This window comes from Ranitomeya imitator, chromosome 8 (genome assembly GCF_032444005.1).
Source record: "Ranitomeya imitator isolate aRanImi1 chromosome 8, aRanImi1.pri, whole genome shotgun sequence".
Taxonomy (NCBI): Eukaryota; Metazoa; Chordata; class Amphibia; order Anura; family Dendrobatidae; genus Ranitomeya; species Ranitomeya imitator.
The window spans coordinates 186,185,551-186,206,088 of record NC_091289.1 but is presented as its reverse complement, the minus strand read 5'-3'; the positions used below and the strand labels follow the sequence as shown (position 1 = coordinate 186,206,088).

General features: G+C 41.5%; 1 long non-coding RNA gene across 1 annotated transcript in view; it reads right to left on the bottom strand.

Moving 5' to 3' along the window:
- LOC138647558 (uncharacterized) overlaps positions 1-20,538 on the bottom strand; it is a 53,669-nt gene that overhangs the window by 2,300 nt on the left and 30,831 nt on the right. The window contains exon 2 of the long non-coding RNA XR_011314999.1: positions 2,626-2,759. This is a non-coding gene — a long non-coding RNA (uncharacterized lncRNA). The remainder of the gene's footprint in view (positions 1-2,625; positions 2,760-20,538) is intronic.

Genomic DNA, 20,538 nt, shown 5'->3' with positions numbered 1-20,538 from the left:
CTGTGAGGAACATAGTAAGGAAATGGAATAACACAGGTACAGTTCTTGTTAAGGCCAGAAGTGGCAGGCCAAGAAAAACATCAGAAAGGCAGAGAAGAAGAATGGTGAGATCAGTCAAGGACAATCCTCAGACCACCTCCAGAGAGCTGCAGCATCAACTTGCTGCAGATGGTGTCACTGTGCATCGGTCAACTATACAACGCACTTTGCACAAGGAGAAGCTGTATGGGAGAGTGATGCGAAAGAAGCCGTTTCTGCAAGCACGCCACAAACAGAGTCGGCTGAGGTATGCAAAAGCACATTTGGAGAAGCCAATTTCTTTTTGGAAGAAGGTCCTGTGGACTGATGAAACCAAGATTGAGTTGTTTGGTCATACAAAAAGGCGTTATGCATGGCGGCCAAAAACCAGCATTCCAAGAAAAACACTTGCTACCCACAGTAAAATTTGGTGGAGGTTCCATCATGCTTTGGGGCTGCGTGGCCAATGCCGGCATCGGGAATCTTGTTAAAGTTGAGGGACGCATGGATTCCTCTCAGTATCGGCAGATTCTTGACAATAATGTTCATGAATCAGTGACAAAGTTGAAGTTACGCAGGGGATGGATCTTTCAGCAAGACAATGATCCAAAACACCGCTCCAAATCTACTGAGGCATTCATGCAGAGGAACAATTACACTGTTCTGGAACGGCCATCCCAGTCCCCAGACCTGAATATCATTGAACATCTGTGGAATCATTTGAAGAGGGCTGTCCATGCTCGGCGACCATCAAACTTAACTGAACTGGAATTGTTTTGTAAAGAGGAATCGTCAAAAATACCTTCATCCAGGATCCAGGAACTCATTAAAAGCTACAGGAAGCGACTAGAGGCTGTTATTTTTGCAAAAGGAGGATCTACTAAATATTAATGTCACTTTTCTGGTGGGGTGCCCATACTTATGCACCTGTCAAATTTTGTTTGAATGCAGATTGCACATTTTCTGTTAGTACAATAAACCTCATTTCAAGGCAGAAACATTACTGTGTCCAACAGTTATTAGATATATGAAACTGAAATAGCTGTTGCCAAAAAAAACAATTTTTATAAAACATTAAGCTTAAGATTAATAGGGGTGCCCAAACTTTTTCATGTAACTGTATTTCTATGGAACCAGAGTGGCTATCACTAATAATAATAATAATAATAATAATAATAAAATAACTGCTCGCATTACTGCATTACTGCACCAGAAGCTGCTTCTACTACTACTAAACTGCTGATTTCTACTAATTATAAAAAATTTAGGTAACTTTCATACTGTAGTATGTTGCTCTGTATTTTGTATTTATATTTGCAAGACAAATCCAGAACGACGTGTACAAATGTTCTCTTATAGAGTTCTGCTGCTGGATGGAAAGTCTGTGGAGTCCGTTTTCCAGTGTGCAGGTGCTCTTGTAGTAGCTGAGCACTTTGCATGGTCTTTTGAGCAATTGTTGGGTTAAAAAAAATCTATTTACATAAAACACTTAAAATTACAAATATAAAGTTATTTTATATTTCCAGATTTGAAGGAAGTTTTTATATAAATCATTTTTTCATATAGTAAATTTTGGGAACCTTTATTCTTCCAAGCCTTTTGTCATGCGTCTGAGTTCAAACCCGTGAGCAAGTTGTTGGTGGTCGGCTTTTCTGACCGCCGAGTCACAGCAGATTCACTTTTTCCCTCAGTGTTTCGTTTCTGTTATTCTTGGTTCAGTCTTTTTAATGGTAACAGGATTATTCATTTACCTATTTTTTTGCCCTTTCACCTTTCGGGTGCAGCTTTGTATACTTTCCTTAAGTCAGTCAGTGAAAGACCAGCTAGGGTTTATCTCTTTGCTGTTTATGCTTTTTACCCTGCACCTATCTTCTGTTTCTTTTTTAGGAAGTAGGCAGCATATTCTCTAACAGTATGTACTCAATCCTTTCTTTTGTATTTCATGACTTGTTTTACTCACTCTGGGATCTCTTTCTATTTCAGCACACTTTTACTTCTGAAGGTAATTTGCACTCTGCTCTGCCCTCCGGTTCTTTAGGAGGAACGTGAAGCGCTTGACGGCCTTTCAGGCAGAATAGGTCTGAGTTGTTACTGCTTATACTGTGGTTAGGACTATATTGGCTCATGCAGGAACCACTAGGGACTACTGGGTCAGGATCTCTAGTTTGTACAAGAACCGGCAGGGTCAGTTGCAGTTTTTAGTGTGTTACCTATTTTACAGAGTGAGTTGCTACACTATAATAACACCTTTATTGATTGTTCCTCTGCGGATGTCCCAAATTGCTAAAGACATTTTAGGTGATGGAACTTTACTGACACTTTATGGCCACAATGATTTATTAAATTACATTTTAAGGGATTGTTCTATAAAATTAAGTATTTTTCCCATTTACACATGTTTTGTTATACATATGTTTATTTCCTTTGTGTGTATTGGAACAACACAAAAAAAAGTAAAAAAAAAAAAAAAAAGGCAAATTTGACATAATTTCACACAAACCCCCCCCCCCAAAATTGTTGGCCCCCTCAGCTTATTATTTGGTTGCACACCTTTTGGAATGAATAACTGCAAGCAATCGCTTTCTATAACCATTAACAAGCTCTCACCTGGAATTTTTGCATCACTCTTCTTTTGTAATTGCAGTCATTTTCTGGGAGAAATAATTTTCTGGAACCATTTCAAGGGTGCCGACACTTTCGTCCATCAGCGTATATATTATTTCCTATTAACTTTGTTCTAGCTTAAATCAAATATAGGAAAGATTAAAAATAATTTATTTGGACTGGAAAAAACATGTTCAAAAGTAACAAATTTAATTCAACTATTGTAAGTATGTGTATATTAATATTTTCTTTATAAATGGGGAACAAAACAAAACATTTATATCTGGCGAACGCCCGGGAATATTTATCACCATATGTATCATATCATTATGGTAATGAGAATTTTTGCACACAAAGACCTTCAACCAATCGGAGGCATTTTCCCACCACACCCCCCATTTCTAACAGAAAGGAAACAGGTGTTGGATGTATATGCAGATATGTAGCACTGTGCATTACAAGCATATGGTAAAGCATATTGTATTAGCTCTTCCTATGAATGCTTGTTTTATATATATCAAGTAGCATAATAAAGTCGTACAGTTGGCACAGACACAAAAACACTTTTCCCCTTCTTCCCTTCTGCACAAAAGACACTTCTGATCCTTCCCTTTTAAGACTTTACCCCGTTCACACTGCTCTTCCTTTGTAAAAGGTTCTTTTCAAGACGACTTTGATAAAAAAAAAAAAAAATCAAAGAAAAGTCTAAATGACCCTCTAATGACCAGAGCTAATAAGGAAAATGCTTCTAAAATTTCTTTTAGCCTGCCATAAAGGAGCCCATTGTTTTACCTCTGAGCGCCATGAGTGGAACCTGTATTTTCCGAGATGACTCGTCTATCTACATAATACCTGAATGTATTTAAAAATCCTTTAATAACTCCTGTTCCCACAGCAGGCTTGTTTGCTACGTCTCTTATGTTCAGTCATTTAATAGGCAGACATGACAGATTGACTTATTTCTCGTTTGTTTAGATGAAGAAAGTAAAAAAACAAACAAAAACAAACAAAAACAATCATGTTCCGACGAGAAAGTTTTTTTAAATATCACATTCTGTTTCATTCATGCAAAATAAGAAACTAATAAATTTAATTAAAAAAATGTCAGATTGGTAAAAAAAAAAACGATTAAAGAGTAATAATCATCTTCATTTTTATTTCATAAATTGCATACATTTTCATAAATCAATTGTATACATCTATATATATAATTGTCTAAGGTCCATTTCCGTCTGTTTGTCTATAATGGAAATCCCACGTCGCTGATTGGCGACCAATCAGCGACAGGCTTTACTATTGATGCTGCCTATGCAGCATCAATAGTAAAAAGATATAATGTTAAAAATAATTAAAAAAATAGTGCTGTTCTCACCTTTCCCATCCTCGCGATGCTCTCAGCAGCTCCGTTCCCAGTAATGCTTTGCGAAATGACCCCAGATGACGTAGGATCACGTGAGACCGCTATGTCATCACGGGTTATTGCCGCAAAGCATCACTGGGAACGGACCTGGCGAGAGCATCGCTAAATCCTGGGCTGGATCCGGGGGCCGCTGGAAGACGAGTATATAACTATTTTTTATTTTAATAATTTTTTTAACAGGGATATGGTGCCCACACTGCTATATACTACGTGGGCTGTGCTATATGCTACGTGGGCTGTGTTATATACTCCGTGGCTGTGCTATATACTATGTGGCTGCTATATACTAAGTGGCTATGCTATACACTACGTGGGCTGTGCTATACGCTACATGGGCTGTGTTATATACTCCGTGGCTGTGCTATATACTACCTGACTGCTATATACTATGTGGCTGTGTTATACACTACGTGGGCTGTGCCTGTGCTATATACTACTTGGCAGTACTATATACTACATGGCTGTGCTATATACTATGTGCACTGTGCTATGTACTATGGATTGTGCTATATACTACGTGGACTGTGCTATATACTAAGTGGGCTGTGTTATATACTACGTGGACTGTACTATATACTATGTGGATTGTGCTATATACTATGTGGACTGTGCTATATACTAACTGGACTATGCTATATACTATGTGGGCTGTGTTATATACTACGTGGCTGCTATATACTACATGGCAGTGCTATACACTACGTGGGCTGTGCCTGTGCTATATACTATGTGACTGTGCTATATACTACGTGGCTGTGCTATATACTACTTGGACTGTACTATATACTATGTGGGCTGTGTTATATACTACGTGGACTGTACTATATACTACGTAGATTGTGCTATATACTACATGGACTGTTATGAACTTGTGATTCAGAACCACAATGGACCTAGTGGTTAAGAGCACACAAAGTGACCTGATAGTTACTAATAACATAGGACAAGCTCTTGAGACGTGGGAACTCTGCTGACCGCAATCCCTAATCCTATCACACCACACTAGAGGTAGCCGTGGAGCGCTCCTGACCAGACCTAGGCGCCTCGGGCACAGCCTGAGAAACTAGCTAGCCCTGAAGATAGAAAAATAAGCCTACCTTGCCTCAGAGAAATTCCCCAAAGGAAAAGGCAGCCCCCCACATATAATGAATGTGAGTAAAGATGAAAATACAAACACAGAGATGAAATAGATTTTAGCAAAGTGAGGCCCGACTTACTGAATAGACCGAGGATAGGAAAGATAGCTTTGCGGTCAACACAAAAACCAACAAACAACCACGCAGAGGGCGCAAAAAGACCCTCCGCACCGACTAACGGTACGTAGGTGCTCCCTCTGCGTCTCAGAGCTTCCAGCAAGCAAGAAAAACCAATATAGCAAGCTGGACAGAAAAAATAGCAAACAAAAGTAACACAAGCAAAACTTAGCTTATGCAGGGCAGACAGGCCACAAGAACGATCCAGGAGAGAGAGCAAGACCAATACTGGAACATTGACTGGAGGCCAGGAACAAAGAACTAGGTGGAGTTAAATAGAGCAGCACCTAACGACTTAACCTCGTCACCTGAGGAAGGAAACTCAGAAGCCCCAGCCCCACTTACATCCACCAGAGGAAGCTCATAGACAGAACCAGCCGAAGTACCACTCATGACCACAGGAGGGAGCTTGACCACAGAATTCACAACAATGGACGGTGCTATATACTACCTGGCTGTGTTATATACTATGTGGACTGTACTATATACTACGTCGACTTTACTACATACTGCATGGATTGTGCTATATACTACGTGGACTGTACTTTATACTATGTGGGCTGTGTTATATGCTACGTGGACTGTGTTAGATACTACATGGCTGTGCTATATGCTACATGGCTGTGCTATATGCTTCGTGGGCTGTGTTGTATGCTACGTGGCTGTGCTATATACTACGTGGGCTGTTATATGCTACGTGGCTGTGCTATATGCTACATGGCTGTGCTATATACTATGTGGTCTGTTATATGCTACGTGGGCTGTGTTATATACTACGTGGCTGTGCTATATACTACGTGGACTGTACTATATACTAAGTGCATTGCGCTATATACTGCATGGACTGTTCTATATACTATGTGGCTGTATTATATACTACATCAACTGTACTATAAACCATCTCTGGTTTCAGTAGTGTAACAATCTGTCTTCTGTGAATACAGATTTTAGAATTTTTAGAATGAATGATTAGTTCTGGAGGAGGAGGAGGAAGAAGAAGATTTCTCTGATAAGACATATTGAAAAGTTTCTTTTTCTCATGTCTACTACTGATTTATGAAATAAAAATTAAAATGACGGTGACACTTTAAACGTAAATATTGATAATTTTAATTAAAAATATAAATGTAACCATTTATAATAGGGATAAATAAGGATAATAGTAGTTTTTATTGCAAAAATGTGATAATTACTGAAATTACATGACGAAAAGGTCGGTCTCATCTTTACAACTACTTGACTTATGGATGTTTCCTTCCCACTATAAGCCAGTGCACAGTCGCTAATAAAGAGAATCTCTTGTCCTGCCAATATGCTACGTCCGTTTATTACATGGCTGACTATTCTTGGGGGGAACTATAACAGGTGCACACATAGAGGGCGTCTGAAGCAGAAGATGCCCATGCATGTTGTAAGAGTAGCCATTGCTATAACAGACACCGAAGACAGTGGTGCACAGCAACATTTCACAGCTTAACAGTCACAGGTAGGGCTCCGCTCCATGGCTGTTAGAAGCAGATGATAGCTGTATAATACAGCTAACATCTCCCGGAAAAGATGCAGGCTCAGCTCCTGAGTCCGCATCAATGTCAGGGAGCCGACATTTGATAGATCATTACAATATATTGTTAAGGAGTTACGGTAAGTTGGATTGCATGCACACTAAAGTAATATCAGTGATACAACGCAGTTGTTTGGAGTGCTGCGGTTTCTTCTAACGCTGATGGTCCATGGACCCAAAAACTTCTAGCTTTGTTTCATCGCTCCGCAGAAAAGAGTCCCAGAACTTCTAGGGCTTAATTATATGAGTTTGAGAATATTGGAGCAAACTTTTCTCTTGCTTTTGGGTCAGTCGATGTGTCATCTTGGAGTTCAGCATGGAAACCTTTGGTGTTTAGAATGTGGCTTCACTACAAACTGATCCCTCAGTACCGGCTGCGGATTTTGATGACCTTCCTCCTCAGGAATCTGGTGGCCACCGGTGACAGCTTCCTCTTTTTTCCACGTCCAGGCAGTGTAGCCACCGTTCTGACAAATTTGGACATATGAACGTTTTCCAGCTCTAAGCTAATTCTCTGTCTTTGTATCTTTATGTATTATTTTTTTCTTGTTTGTACAAAGCAGTGATCTCTTCTCTTCACTTTTTGGACCTCTGTCTTAAAAACACAATAATATTACCGACCTGGAATCTTTTTCCCATGAGGACCTGGCTAAGATTCCTCAGGAACACGGCCAGAAGCTGGTGTTAGACTATGCATCACATTGGCAGCAGGTCATAACAGCCAGAGGGGAAGCAGGTTACAACAGCCAAAGGATAAGCAGGTTATAACAGCCAGAGGGGAAGCAGGTTATAACAGAAAGAGGGGAAGCAGGTTATAACAGCCAAAGGGGAAGCAGATTATAACAGCCAAAGCGTAAGCAGGTTATAACAGCCAGAGGGGAAGCAGGTTATAACAGCCAGAGGGGAAGCAGGTTATAACAGCCAGAGGGGAAGTGGGAAGCAGGTTATAACAGCCAGAGGAGAAGCAGGTTATAACAGCCAGAGGGGAAGCAGGTTATAACAGCCAGAGGGGAAGCAGGTTATAACAGAAAGAGGGGAATCAGGTTATAACAGCCAAAGGAGAAGCAGGTTATAACAGCCAAAGTGTAAGCAGGTTATAACAGCCAGAGGGGAAGCAGGTTATAACAGCCAGAGGGGAAGTGGGAAGCAGGTTATAACAGCCAGAGGAGAAGCAGGTTATAACAGCCAAAGGGTAAGCAGGTTATAACAGCCAAAGGGTAAGCAGGTTATAACAGCCAGAGGGGAAGCAGGTTAAAGCAGCCAAAGGGTAAGCAGGTTATAACAGCCAGAGGGGAAGCAGGTTATAACAGTCAGAGGGAGAGCAGGTTATAACAGAAAGAGGGGAAGCAGGTTATAACAGCCAAAGGGGAAGCAGGTTATAACAGCCAAAGTGTAAGCAGGTTATAACAGCCAGAGGGGAAGCAGTTTATAATGTCCAGAGGGTAAGCAGGTTATAACAGCCAAAGGGAAAGCAGGTTATAACAGCCAGAGGGGAAGCAGGTTATAACAGCCAGAGGGGAAGCAGGTTATAACAGCCAAAGTGTAAGCAGATTATAACAGCCAGAGGGGAAGCAGGTTATAACAGTCAGAGGGAGAGCAGGTTATAACAGAAAGAGGGGAAGCAGGTTATAACAGCCAAAGGGGAAGCAGGTTATAACAGCCAAAGTGTAAGCAGGTTATAACAGCCAGAGGGGAAGCAGTTTATAATGTCCAGAGGGTAAGCAGGTTATAACAGCCAAAGGGAAAGCAGGTTATAACAGCCAGAGGGGAAGCAGGTTATAACAGCCAACGGGTAAGCAGGTTATAACAGCCAGAGGGGAAGCAGGTTAAAGCAGCCAAAGGGTAAGCAGGTTATAACAGCCAGAGGGGAAGCAGGTTATAACAGTCAGAGGGAGAGCAGGTTATAACAGAAAGAGGGGAAGCAGGTTATAACAGCCAAAGTGTAAGCAGGTTATAACAGCCAGAGGGGAAGCAGTTTATAATGTCCAGAGGGTAAGCAGGTTATAACAGCCAAAGGGAAAGCAGGTTATAACAGCCAGAGGGAGAGCAGGTTATAACAGCCAAAGGGGAAGCAGGTTATAACAGCCAGAGGGGAAGCAGTTTATAATGTCCAGAGGGTAAGCAGGTTATAACAGCCAAAGGGAAAGCAGGTTATAACAGCCAGAGGGGAAGCAGGTTATAACAGCCAAAGTGTAAGCAGATTATAACAGCCAGAGGGGAAGCAGTTTATAACGGCCAGAGGGGAAGCAGGTTATAACAGCCAAAGGGTAGGCAGGTTATAACAGCCAGAGGGGAAGCAGGTTATAACAGCCAGAGGGGCTCTACTAAGTAGAAGTACTAAAGACGTTTGTCATGAAGTGGTGAGTAATTTGGAGACTGTAGTAGTTGGTAAAAGTGGCATTTGTGCTGAATTTGGTGAAGCCCCTTGTTTTATCATTTGTGTTGTGTTATTTACATTGTTCTTGTTTCATTGGTTTATTGTAGAGAGCAGAAATATAGTAAAAATTTGCTAATAAACCTAATTTGCAATGAATAATTTTCATTGCAACTGCATCTGCTTGTTGTCAATGAATGAAACATTATTTACAACCAAACCTATCCGTATCAACTTGAAATATAGGAAAGCTCAGATATCTACTGTGTGAAGGGTCAGTTCATGTTTTTAGCTTCTGCATCTAAGAAATAAATATATTTTCCAGCACTTATCAGACTACTTGTGCAGTAAGAGAGAGCGCTCTCTACTGGGAAAGGTAAGGAACAGCATATGGCCATCATTTTCCTTTCCCTCCACCCATAATGCTTAGCTGTTCGGGCATTACATTGAATAATTCAGTTAAAACTTTTTCAATTTGGGCATCAGGGCTTTACAAAACTTTTGTTAGTGTTCATACAAATAATACTTCCATGTTTTTTTTTTATATTTATGGCCATTATGACTTCTTGGTGTAATAGCAAATTGAATTTTTATAGTATTTCTGCCATTAAAGTCTAATATATATATAAGGAGAAAAAAAAAGAATTTTAGAAAAACTATTACAAATGACATTATTACAAATGACAAACATTATGACAAAGACTTGTAATTCATAATGTTTTCCAATAAATCTAATTATTTTTTTTTATTATTATTATTATTAGTCATAAAATACCAGAAATAAGAAGAAAAAAAATTACAAATTTTGGAAATAATTAACCCAATGGTTGTGAGACTTTCATAGGCATTATCTGGACACGTACGCACACCTCACAAAATACCTGTCACGTCTTAAAATTTATAAGAGCCGGCTCGCTCCTATAACCTGTTTTTATTTTACTGTAGGTCTGTAAATCATTTTAAACCGCTGTCGAGCCCATCACCTTTCTTTCTGCTGATGTTGCTGCCTAATAATTCCGAGTGGCTGTGCAGTGTAATGTACGCACTTCATTATATAGACACTTTATTGGCTCCGTGATTTGTGCTAACGGTGACCATCAAATGAGAATATAAGGCCTTGATGCTTCCACTTACACCCAGCTGCTCGATGCCGCCTCACAACTGTTGCAAACCTCCTGGTTGATGTTTTTGCTCTGCGGCAGCTATTGTGTTATACATGTACAAATATATCCAAATAATTCAATTGGCAACATAATAGTAATTACAAAACGCTTTATTAAAAAACGTAAAATAAATTAAATGTCAACAAACTTTCCATAAAGTAATAGTACAAGAAATTATAAGAAACTTTATAATTACTCTTATTAGAGAAATCAACATATTTCTCCACTTATGAGCCACTTCTTCCCCTCTCTTAGGCTTCCTAAATTCATCATTCATTCTGAAAAAAGCTGCTAAAATCTGTCGTGAGCAAAACAAGAACAACAGTCAGATCAGTAAAGGGATCAGATTACAGATGCTTATCAAGGTCTGGGAGAGGGGATGCAGAGAGATGGTGAAATGATACTGCTGCTAATTGTAGTAAACATTTTATATCATGTAGAGTTGGATTCACTGCTACACTGCTCAGTACTGCTGTATAATGTCCTCCATGCTGCAGGTTTCTTATAAGTGTGGTACTTCATCACACTGCTGGATTCATAGCTATACTGCTCAGTACTGCTATATAATATCCTCTGTGCTTCAGGTTTCTGATAAGTTTTAGTTCATCCCACTGCTGGATTCATAGCTCCACTGCTCAGTACTGCTGTATAATGTCCTGCATGCTGCAGGTTTATAATAAGTGTTTTATCTCATCCCAGTGCTGGATTCACAGCAACACACTGCTCAGTACTGCTGTATAATGTCCTCCATGCTGCAGGATTCTAATAAATGTTTTATCTCATCCCAGTGCTGGATTCACAGCTACACTGCTCAGTACTGCGGTATAATGTCCTCCATGCTGCAGGGTTCTAATAAGTGTTTTATCTCATCCAAGTGCTGGATTCACAGCTGTACTGCTCAGTACTTCTGAATAATGTTCTCCATGTTGCAGGTTTCTAATAAGTGTTTCATAACATCCCAGTGCTGGATACACAGTTGCCCTGCTCAGTAATGTTGTATAATGTTCTCCATGCGGCTGCTGCTTTAGGACATGTGCTGCATAGAGACAGGAGAGCAGGAATCCCGCATGTCTCTGTGAGCTGTGTGTGGTCCCATCCCACTAGCTCAGAGACAACTGAAAATTAGGCAAAGAGGCTGCAGAGGGGAAAACTGGTGAAAATGCAGGATACAAGTCATAAATGGCCAGATATAAAATGGAAGTACTATATGTGGGGGCACAAAGGGGACGCTATTAACATATAGTCGCACAACAAAATATTTGTAATATATGGGGGCATTATTAATATGATGGCACAATGAGACATTGATTTTATGGTGGCATAAAGGGGCATTAATATTATATGGTGACACAAGGGGACATTTATAATAAACAGTGGCTCAATGGGGCATACTTAATTTTTGGTGGCACATGGTACCTTAATATATAGCTGCACAAGGGGGCATTAATAATAAATGGAACCACAAAGGGGGCATTAATATTATATGGTGGCACAAGGGAGCATTAATATTATGTGGTGGCACAAGGGGACATTCTTATTATATGGTGGCACAAGGGGGAAGTAATAGTATATGTTGCCCTAAATGGACATTCTAACTATATGGTGGTACATGGTTGAATATATATCTGGGGTTACTAGGTCGGAAGAATATATATATATCATATCAGCATCAATGAGGCATCCAAGCCACAAGCTAGTGGAAGGGGGGCAGGCGTAACGTTGGCTAGCGTCCGTCCGTAGGGCTCTAGTTACCTCCCTGCTGGCACTAATATGGGGACACTGAGGCTATGATCCCACCCCAGTACTGTAGGACATATATACCAGGACATGTTGAGCTATGTTTCCAGCATCTCCACTACATTCCATATTTTTGGATGATTATACCAGTTTGTAGTAAGTCACTTTAATGGGTTAATGGCAGAAAAACTTCATCGGCCAAGTGCCGTTCTCCCAGCAGCTCAATTACAATTTCAAAGTGTACGGTACATGGAGGCCGGGAATATTTCAAAAACTTGGAGAAAAATAAATGTGTTTTCAATTATTGGATCCGTGCAGACAATTTCCTGTCTGAAGCAGGTGTGCCGATAATTAAATATATATGCGCCTGCCAGGACCGCGGTGTTTACACAATGGCGGGTCACTCGTATTTTACTACAGCGAATGTTACTGTCGTTTCAGGAATAACCTGTTACCTCGTACACAATATATATATATTATAGCAGAGCTGTACACACCAGAGCTGCCATCAGCCCCTGGACAGAAGGCGCCAGCCCTGGTCCATCCCATATCCTCTGCCATTGGGTGATAAGAACTCCCCGCCCCAGAGGAACTGAACGTAGGGAAATGGCGGGGAGACCTGCCATCAGGGAATGTGTCACCTACATATACTGTACATTTATCTGTCATTGTACAGGAGGACCCTCCCATAGGGTTACAGTGAGTTTACAATAATTTGGTTTAGACGAAAAGCGGGGTAAGTTTCCGGCACAACCATCTAAGGATAAAATGGATTCTTTATTGGAATGTAGTTAAAACTTGCACCTATTCATAATATTTTGCACCCGTCTTGCCATATGAAAGTTTTAGCACCTTGACTAATAGGAGGAATAGCTGAGGACTAAGAGGAGACATACACATTAGAGGTAAGTTTTTGATGTTTGGCATCCCAGGAAAGTTGGGTTGCAAACTGTTTGGGAGCCATCATAGTTGCCATATTGGTTGGCACTAGTGGTGTAACATAGAGGTGGAGGGAAGAGGGGTGATGGTTCCGGGTGTTACATTTTATGCTGGCACTGTACTTGATTCACTACTGTCTACATTCATTACTAAGAACTGCTTTTATGGTTTTTTTTTTAATCTAACTAGGGTTAGGGATAGATCTGGGGCTAGGTTTAGGCTTATAGCTTGGAATATAGCTAAGGGGGTCATCTGGCCTTAGGGTAGAAGTCTACAGTCACCGTTTGTGCCCATGCTGGGAGGATTCTCCAATGCCGGTGCCAGGAGCTGCGGGCCGTTGACTGCAAGTATGAAAGTTGCATACATGTGGTCACATGCCGACTAGACACGACCTAGCTCTATGTAAGCGTATTAAGCGAGGCTGAGCACGTCTAGTCAGAATGTGGCCGGAAGTATGCAATCACATGATCCGGCGCCGGAAAATCCTCACAGCGTGTGCATATAGAGTGACTGCAAACTTGTGGCATAAGACCGGACAACCCCTTTAAGGCTAGTGTTAGGGCTAAGGATAGGGATTCGGTTAAGGGTGTGGATAGAGTAATATATTAGCTAAGTTAAAATGTAACGGTAGAAAAAGTAAAAGAAACAAATATTGTAACAATGTATCAACTTAATTTTTAAAATGTTGTAAGAGCTCAGCAAAAATCAGAACAAAAACTAGAGGGTCAAATAGGAAACTATAAGAGCATCAGTATTTTCATGACATTCGATACATTTTCTTGGAATGTGAAGGGTTCAGTCCATGCTACCTCTGGTCGTCACCCAGCTTTGTTAGGCTACGTTCACATTTGCGTTGTTGTGTGTTGTGTCGGCGATGCAACGCACAACGCATGCAAAACGTATGCAAAAACGCATGTTTTTGTGACGCATGCGTCCATTTTTGGACGCAAAATAAATGCAACTTGCTGCGTCCTTGCTGCGTCCTCTGCGCCCTGACGCTTGCGCCAAAAAAGACGCATGCATCACAAAACGCAAGACAACGCATGTCCATGCGCCCCCATGTTAAATATAGGGGCGCATGACGCATGCGTCGCCGCGGGTGCGCCCGACGCACCGCTAATGTGAACGTAGCCTTAGATACATATACAACTAAAATTTAAAAAATTGTAACAAGTTGACAGGTCCTAATTTCAAATATCTTTTCGTCAAATTTTTGCTGTTCATATATCCAGAAAAACTGCTGAACATCCCATTTATTAGCCATAATGGGGACCGTATCGATCTCCCAGATACCGGTATGGCAACATTTTGACTGTCCCTTTTTTTTTTTTTTGCTCCTAGTGGTCCGGGGCTCTTTATTTTTTACTTTTTCAATTCCGAATAAAGAAAAATCCACAAGCTTCCCCTGGGTTCACAAGCAGCACTTTCCTTATAAAGACACCAAATGTATCCCCTGTTGTTACTCAATAAATACCGGGATAAAGCGTTTATTATATAATATATCAGGTTATTTAAAATTCAAGTACAAGCCGCAGCTAATAAGAAGCATGTTCTCATTATCCGGTGACAAGCTAAACTATGCACCTGGTCACTGCAAGCGAGATTTGTATAATTTAATATTACCCCGGTAGCTATTTAATTATACAATAAATACTGCAAATGTGGCCGAGGCTGCAGACGAAACTTCATCTCAGGGACTTAACTCGCACCCGGCTCTATTTATTTAAAAACACCACAACGGAGGGTTCAGCCGCTGGCCTCGCAACGCTGACGATATGTGCGCCGGTATTAAGTCAGGCTGCCGCGCATAAGGTGGTCAAAAAACTCTCCATCATTAGGACCTGCTGTTTCCTCTACGGCTCTTGCCTCTCAACGTGGCCCTTGGGTATAAAAAACAGAAACTGCTGCAGACGTTAATTTAATGGAAAAAAAAAAAAAAAAAGAATTGTAAGGCATATAATAGTCCTTTTCATGCAGGGAGGCCGGACATCTATTACATATGCCAAGACGACGTGGTTGCGGGCATAGAAAGAATTTTAATAAATTTGGACCGTAAGAGTTTAAAGGGAATGTATCGTGGGAAAATGACACATTAGTTAAATCAAGTCGCTTTTTATAAACATTTCCTTTAATTATGCGATTTCACACTGGCTAGTCGAGGAATCACAATAGACTGATACTGCCTGTTTACCGCAGCTCACTTATTAGCTTTGCTGTGTATACTTGGACAGGATGTACAGAGTTGTCTCATGCCGAGCAGAAATATCTATGATCTGTGTCATACTCACGCCAGTCATTGTACACTAATCCAATGTCAGAAAAATGACATTATCCCAATGCATTATAGGAGCTGAGCTTAAAGCGGTGATCTGAAGCCCAAATTAATTTTCATCCTAAATCCCAATCTATTTAATTCCATAATCTAAGCTATTTTATAATATACTTGAATAAAAAAATTCCCTATCCTTCCCAAACTACACTATCTGGCAGTTTTTCTTTTTTTCCCACTTCTTTTTTAGTATTTTTTGTTTAAAGGGAACCTGTCACCTGAATTTGGCGGGACCGGTTTTCGGTCATATGGGCGGAGTTTTCGGGTGTTTGATTCACCCTTTTCTTACCCGCTGGCTGCATGCTGGCCGCAATATTGGATTGAAGTTCATTCTCTGTCCTCCATAGTACACACCTGCACAAGGCAATCTTGCCTTGCGCATGCGCAGTATGCTTTGCCCAACTGCGGGCAAAGCTGAAAAGCATTAGTGCGCATGCGCCGGCGCACTATGTCCCGGAACTATTTCGCTGTGTTCTGGGACATAGTGCGCCGGCGCATGCGCACTAATGCTTTTCAGCTTTGCCCGCAGTTGGGAAAAGCATACTGCGCGTGCGCAAGGCAATCTTGGTGTGTACTATGGCGGACAGAAAATGAACTTCAATCTAATATCCTTTCTAGGAGTTTTCCTTCAGTTTCTAATTCCCTGGAGCTTAGACCACGTCCACATGCAGTCAGGTGATTCAGGTCCTGTCAGGCCTGAAGCCAGTCTTGCTTGCTCAGCATTTCTGGGAGTCTGCGGCTCTCTCCAGATCCTGTCTTTCCAGGAATTAGCATCGGTGAGTGTCGCTCATATCTCCCTCTCTGACAATGGATAGCGCCAGGCATCCAACTGTTGTTAAGTTGGAGAGGATAGAATGACCTTACAGTGATGTGAGTGAAGGTGTTCTGTTCGTTCTTTCGCAATGATACAGAAAATATATCTTCCATAAATATTGGATTGATGCAAATCTCAATATTCATCACTGGACTCCAGGGTCTATGAAAGATGCTTTGATGAGAGGTAGCTTATGCCTGGGTAGGCAGTTCTCTTCTGCATAAAGGAACCTCAGACTTAATGTCTCTCCTCAAAGCATTTCTCTATTGTAATTACCTGGTCACGACAGGAGGCCCCTGCTTCAAAGGAGATTGAAGTGACAGCTCTTCCTATGTTTCTAGGTTCCTCAGTTATAATTCGTTTTTCTCACTTCCCCATATGTTCAATGTGAGGGCGATAAGTGCCCTTATCTGGAGATGTCTGTATGGATTTGTAAATTTGTAAATTTTTCCTAATGACAATCAATCTCATAAACTTTGAAAAGATTGTCGTTGCTCCATTCTAACAAGGGACTTGAGACCCACATTCTCTTGATCGGCGGGGTCTTAATGGTGGAAACCTTAGTGAACAGAAAACTGTCACCAAGACTCTAAACATTGCTGGAGTTCCCCTTTAATAAGATACCAGAGCACATTATGAGCGATAGCTGTAACTTTCACTTTTCCCGGCTGTTCTATCGCCGCTGTATGGAGTGAGCTAATATTTCAATGAGCTCTCCGTGTAATTGGTGTGGATGATAAATTAACTTTGTAAAGGTCACTGGTGAAGCTGCTGACAGGTGAGGAAATTAATGGCAGGAGAAGGTACATATCGCAATGACCAAACAAAACATCCATTCTGCAGTTACCCCATGAACGTGGAGGAGGGAGCATCGACTTTTGCACAATATTTATTGAAAGCGCATAATATTACTTGTTAAATTTGTGGAATGTGAAAAATGAAATGATGTGAAATGTAACAGATTAGTCCATAGGAGCTGAATCTGCAACATCATAACAGATGCTTGTATCCATGCTACGGGATGGAATTTATCTTCTGTGAGGAAATGATACAATATATTATGCAATGAGATGATACAATCACACTGGATAGTCTGTTACTGTTATCATCAGCGACTCAGGATCAGCCGCTGTGTCTGTTGGAGTCAATTGTAGTCTGAAATCTTGTCTTACCCAAATGTTATCCCCCTCGTACAACTCCTGTCCATATGACCTTCCAAGACATATAAGAAGGTGTCCCTGCTTGTGACCCCTGTCCTTTAGGAGAACAGTTCGTGACTCAACGAGACTGTATGTTACTTACTCATCCATTAATTTGAGTCTTTACTGGAAGCAAGGTACATGGATGACTAAAGGGTCTTTTCTCATGATGACCTCAGTATGGTAATTCCGGAAGTAATTTTGTTACCCTGCTTTCAGCCTTGCCACGTGCCGCATTTGCCGGTCACGTCCTGTTACATTTCTCCATTGAATGTTTTAGTAACATTTTCCATTAATCAGACATGGCGACGGGCTTTCTCACTGGCGTCATTTACAGGCGGAATAGAGATGATGTAGAAAGCCATTGTCCATGGACTATTCAACGGAAAATGCAGACGACCATAGTTATCCACTGCGCCCATCAGGAATAGGGGGTGACCTGATATTAGGGGGTTTTTATCATAATAGGTCAGATTGTGGTACTGTCCTGATCCTCATGGAGGCACAGGCTATAAGGGTATGGGATTTGGAAGTAATTGTATAGCAGGGTGTTAGCATAAGGCAAAATATGGCCCATACCAGTGCCCTCCTGGTATGGCGAGTCCATGGCCACTTGGGTAAACTGGATACATTCTATGATTTGAAGGACTCCATAATGTGAGGAGGTTTCATGGTGCCGTTCAGCTTTATAAGTATATGGGGTATCCTCTAATTGGTGGGTTTTAAAGCTAACCTGACAGCTGACATATGCTGCCCGATCCGCTGGCAGCATGCATCGAACATTGGCTGTATGACTTCAGCTATCTATATATATAATTGTCTAAGGGTTTTTCCGTCTGTCTGTCTGTCTGTCTGTCCTGGAAATCCCGCGTCTCTGATTTGTCGAGGCCGCCAGGACTCGACCAATCAGCGACGGGCACAGCGACGATGATGTCATAAAGGACGTAGACATCCCGCGTCTCTGATTGGTCGAGGCCGCCATGCCTCGACCAATCAGCAACGGGCAGAGCGACGATGATGTCATAAAGGACGTAGAAATCCCATGTTTCTGATTCAGCGGGCACAGTATCGACGTAGATGTCATAATGGTTGCCATGGCGACGATGATGTCATAAAGGTTGCCCCGACCAATCAGCGACGGGCACAATCTGCCGCGAATTCTGGAATCATCATTGTCCATATACTATGGGGACATGCATATTCTAGAATACCCGATGCGTTAGAATCGGGCCACAATCTAGTATATGTTAATAGTCTAGTTGGACAGGTGGATCCAGTGGCTTCTTCCCGCCCACTCCCTTTGATTGACAGCTCTCTCCCTGCATGCATGTATATTAAGAAACTTCTCAGTCACTGGCAGCGGGAAGGGAGAAGCTGCGTGGGATCCGCTTTTCCATCTAGTCTCCCGTGCAGCTCGGTCCCCTACGGCTTTTGAAGTATGTTTTTCCCTGAAAGAGTTATAAACTCCCCCCTGTTAGAAAAAGGTCACTGATGGTTAATTAGTTAATTCATTTTGCAGCCAGTAATGAGCAGGGAAGCAAAAAGCCTGAAAAAGTCAAATGGTGAAACATTTTTATTGAAACCCAATAGCAAAAAATATTTTTAGTCCAAATACGTGCCCGAAGTAATAAAAAATGAACTTAACTGTAACTTCTTCTTTAAGAGGCTCCTCTGTCCTCCACTCATTACCTGCAGTAATGGCTCCTGTGTGAACTTGGTATCAGTATAAAAGACACCTGTCCACAACAACAAACAGTCACAATCCAAGCTCCACTATGGTGAAGACCAAAGAGCTGTTGAAGGACACCAGAAACAAAATTGTAGCCCTGCACCAGGCTGGGAAGTCTGAATCTGCAATAGACAAGCAGCTTAGTGTGATAAAATCAACTGTGGGTGCAATAATAAGATAATGGAAGACATACAAGACCACTGATAATCTCCCTCGATTTTGGGCTCCACGCAAGATCTCACCCCGTTGGGTCAAAATTATCACAAGAACGGTGAGCAAAAATCCCAGAACCACACGGGGGGACCTAGTGATTGACCTGCGTAGAGCTGGGACCACCGTAACAAAGACTACCATCAGTAACACACTACGCCCCCAGGGACTCAGATCCTGCAGTGCCAGACGTGTCCCCCTGCTTAAACCAGTACATGTCCGGGCCCGTCTGATGCTTGCTAGAGAGCATTTGGATTATTCAGAAGAGTATTGGGAGAATGTCAAATAGTCTGATGAAACCAAAGTAGATCTGTTTGGTAGAAACAAAACTCATTGTGTTTGGAGGAGAAAGAATGCTGAGTTGCATCCAAAGAACACCATACCTACTGTGAAGCATGGGGGTGGCAACATCATGCTTTGGGGCTGGTTCTCTGCAAAGGGGCCAGGACGACTGATCCGGGTACATGAAAGAATGAATGGGGCCATGTATCGTGAGATTTTGAGTGCAAACCTCCTTCCATGAGCAAGGGCATTGAACATGAAACGTGGATGGGTCTTTCAGTATGATAATGATCCCAAGCACACCACCAGGGCAACGAAGGAGTGGCTTTTTAAGAAGCATATGAAGGTCCTGGAGTGGCCTAGATAGTCTCCAGATGTCAACCCTATGGAAAACCATTGGAGGGAGTTGAAAGTCCGTGTTGCCCAGTGACAGGCCCAAAACATCATTGCTCTAGAGGAGATCTGCATGGAGGAATGGGCCAACATACCACCAACAGTGTGCCAACCTGGTGAAGACTTCCAGAAAACATTTGACCTCTTTCATTGCCAACAAAGGATTTATAACAGAATATTGAGATGAACTTTTGTTAATGACCAAATAATTATTTTCCACCATAATTTGCTAAATAAATCTTGCCAAATCAGACAAGGTGATTTTCTGGATTTGTTTTCTCAATGTGACTCTCATAGTTGAGGTCTACCTATGATGCCAATTACAGGCCTCTCTCATCTTTTTAAGTGGGAGAACTTGCACAATTGGTGGCTGACTAAATACTTCTTGTCCCCACTATATCTAGCAATGCTACAGGAGCCCTTACATCTGATCATGGTGGTGTGGTGGGTGCAATCTATAAATCTTACCCTGGGACCATGGGATTTTGACTGCTATACAAGGATAACAGAGAA